Source organism: Leopardus geoffroyi, chromosome E3 (genome assembly GCF_018350155.1).
Source record: "Leopardus geoffroyi isolate Oge1 chromosome E3, O.geoffroyi_Oge1_pat1.0, whole genome shotgun sequence".
In the NCBI taxonomy this organism is placed as follows: domain Eukaryota; kingdom Metazoa; phylum Chordata; class Mammalia; order Carnivora; family Felidae; genus Leopardus; species Leopardus geoffroyi.
The window spans coordinates 1,252,509-1,255,908 of NC_059340.1; the positions used below are offsets into that span (position 1 = coordinate 1,252,509).

A 3,400-nucleotide genomic window follows, 5' to 3' on the forward strand; every position below is an offset into this window, starting at 1 on the left:
GGAGCCTCCTGCTGACCTCTGGATCTGTAGGACCCCGAGGAAGAAGTGGGGGCCACTCATGCCCTGGGGGCAGGGCAGGTGTCTCCAGAGGCCTGAGGCTTATCTTTCCCTGGGTGGGACAGGGCAGAGGCCCGTGGTGTGGAAGCCCCTGAGCTGACATCCTCATCAGACCTGACACCCTGCTCTGACCACTGCTGTTGGAACTCTGCCTGGACCTCCCACCTCACCTGTATACCCTGGGGGCTGTTTACAGCCCACACCCGTGCCCCCAGCTGGGCTGAGCACAGTGTGTCACTGGGTGGGGCTGACAGCCCAGAGGGTGGCCTCCGAGCTGGAGGTGAAGCGGGGGGCAGGAGCCCCGTCTGCCCCGGCTCCACCAGCACTGGGATTCCTGGGGTTGGCCCTGACCTCCGGAGCAGCCTGGGTACTGCCGGAGCACCATAGAGTTTGGAGTTAATAACAGACGTTTTTATCTTTTCCACAGTTTTCTTGTTGCTCTGTGGCCTCTGCCCATTGAATCTGGGCCCCAGCTGCCTCGCGGGGGAGGCAGACACAGCTAGAACAAAGAAATCAATTGACTTTCTGGATGAATTTTTAAAAACTCACAGCAGAGGCAATATTCTGAAAGCGCAGAGGATTTCTTTTGCAAGAGCAGAGCTTTCTGAGAAAGAAAGGGTTTTTGAGTGAGAACACAGACTTTATTGGCATTAGCTGCGGACTGGGGAAAACCAGTGAGGGCCTTTTTCCTGTCCAAACAGGGGCAATGATTGGATCGGGGGGGGAGGCAGGGAGGGGGCTTCCGAGCCCCTCATCTGGCCCCTGCTCTGGGAAGGCGGCTGATGGGAAATCCAAGTAAGTTTGGGGGCTGCTGGTGCATGAGACCCGGGCTGGCGCCCTGCGTTCATAGGGAAGCCCCCACCTGACACCATCACGGTGGCCCCCACGGGAGGCGCCCCCAGCCACGGCTCCTACAAGGACACGTCACCATTGCTATTAGCGTTATTTTTGGTTTACAAAGCGATCGGCTTGTGTGCTAGTTAGCTACGGCCGTGTAACAAATCACCCCACAGTTTAGTGAGTTAGTATGGCGTGTGTTACCTCACGTAATTTCTGGGGCCAGTTAGTTGGTAGTGGCTTAGCTGGGTGGTCCCTCAGGGTCTCTCGGGAGGCTGTGTCATCTGAAGGCTCACCTGGGGCAGAGGATCCCCTCCTCCAAGACGGCCCACGCATCAGTACCGGCCACTGCTGGCTGGGCCCCAGCTCCTCTCACCTGGCCGTGTCCATGGGCTGCTTGAGCATCTTCATGACAGGATGGGTAGCCCACGGGCACAAGGAGGAAGTCCCTGCCTCTTGTGGCCTCGCTAGGAAGTCACCCTCTGCCTTTTCCACACTATCCTGTCGTCGCCCAGGCCACTCGGAGTCGGAAGAGGCCGTATGAGGTCGTAAATACCAGCAGGGAGGGTCTCTGGAGGCCATCTTGGAGGTTGGATGCCGTGGTTAGTGACGTGCTTTCTGGATCTCAAAGCACTTTGGCATTTCCAAAGAACTGCTGTCTACGGCAGAGTTTTGCACACGTTTAGCTCATGGGCTCCTGAGACGTTCCCGTTTTCCCCGCAAGGGGGCTGAGGTGGGGGGCTTTGTGAGTCACTGTGGTCATTGTTATGCCCTGAGCTGGGCCTCCGGGGCTGGCGGGGCCCAGGAAGGCCTCCCGGAAGAGAGGTCCAACCCCAGCCCCGAAGAGTAAGGCCAGAGCCAAGAATGAAGGGGGTCACTTCTGGGTCAGCCAGGAGCAAGGTGTGCAGAGGACTCGAAAATGCAGCGACGCCTGTTACGGAGGGTCTGGGAAGCCTGGCCCGCAAGACATCCGCCTGCAGGTGCCACGTCCCCACGTGTTCCCCCCCCCCCCCCCCACTCTGCGTACCAGCACCCGGCCCAGGACGCAGCCCCCAGAGCGTCTGTGCAATTCAGGGCCGGGTCTGGTGGCGGAGCGGGAAACAGACCACGTCCGCTGACCTTTTGTGCTGCTGTGCGGCCAGCCTGTCTGGGGGAGGCGTCTAGGGGAGGCCGGGAGGCGGGAGGCCTGCCTGGGGGAGGTTGAGGCTCTGAGGGCCAGGCAGGGCCAGGCCTGAGAAGGCCCCTGGGGAGGGCGGCCTCGCTCGGCCTGTCCACGCTGGACCCAGCAAGCCAGGCCTCTCACTGCCCCTGCCGGGGCGCCCGGTGCCTCCTTCTGTTGTGGTCCCCCCTTCTCGGAGGAGCCCACACTTTGCTGCTGAACCGCCTTCTCGGGGAAAGAGGGGGAGTTTCCAAGCTTCCCTCTTGGCTGGATTAGGGCAGCGTTAACCAGGCAGACTGGTCACAGATGCCCCTCCCCGAACCACCCAGCTAATAAAGCTCAGCATTAGAACCTAGCTGGCAGCGTCTGCCTGAGAGCTCGTGCTGGTTCGGGCTAAATTAATCCGAAAAGAGAGTCACCTGACGCTGAGGCCCATGTCTCCCAGGCAGCCTTGACAGGGGTGAGGAGGGAGGGCTGGCGCTCAGTTCTCAGTGAGGACAGAAGTCTCTCTGCTGCCCGAAAGGAGGCGGAGCGGTCGTGGCCTAGCGTCCTCCCCAGAGCCGCTCCGGCCGGGCTCGGTGGGGGGGGTGGGGGGGGGGTGGGGAGGGTGGCTGCCAGCGGGGTCCACGTGCTGACGGCCCAGACTCGGTGGCTTGAAACCATGGTTCATTCCGCTCTCGAATCTGCCACGCGGGCAGGGCTGGGCACGAGCCGGAAGGCACGGGATGGGGCAGGTTCCCCGGGACGCACTCAGGCTGGGCTGCCCGTGGGCCTCTCCGCGGGGCCTGGGCTTCCAAAGAACAGGCCTCGGGGTTCCCGCGGCAGGTGTCCCCGAGACAGCCAGGTGGCAATTGTATCGGCCTGTGTGACCCAGCCTCAGAAATCACAGAGCATGTCGTGGCCATGCCACGTGGCAGATGCCCCCAAACGCAGGCGGGGACAGACTCCGCCTCTCAGCGGGGCAGTGGCCGGGTTCTGGAAGGCCTGGCTGGGCGGGAAAGTGGCGTTGTGGCCTTTTTTAGAACCACGGTCGGCACACGCGTGGACCCTGGGCTCTGCGGCAGAAAGGACCCCAGATTCACCCAGCCCACAGCTCCCCAAGGGGACCAGCCCTGCCCGGGGCTCTGCCCTCTGGCCTCTGCAGACAGATGGGACTGAGACACCCCGTGTTAGCTTTCCACGTGCTGCGGTTCCCGAGGCGACCGGACATAGAGAAGGCCTGAGCTCGGGGACTTGAGGGGTGGGGGGCGGGGGGCGGCCCCATGGCTGCCTGGGAGCGGGGTGGGGGGTGGCCCTGGCCTCATTCCCCTTCATCAGAGGCTGAGGCGCTTTTCTGACAGTCAAACC

At 62.4% G+C, this 3,400-nt stretch overlaps 1 long non-coding RNA gene across 1 annotated transcript; it reads right to left on the bottom strand.

Annotated features, from left to right (window-relative positions):
* Positions 1-574: 574 nt before the first annotated feature.
* On the bottom strand, positions 575-1,566 carry LOC123588883. The gene is made up of 2 exons (XR_006708056.1): positions 1,191-1,566; positions 575-661 (listed from the first exon to the last, which is right to left on the bottom strand). It is a non-coding gene; the product is annotated as an uncharacterized LOC123588883 (long non-coding RNA).
* Positions 1,567-3,400: the final 1,834 nt, after the last annotated feature.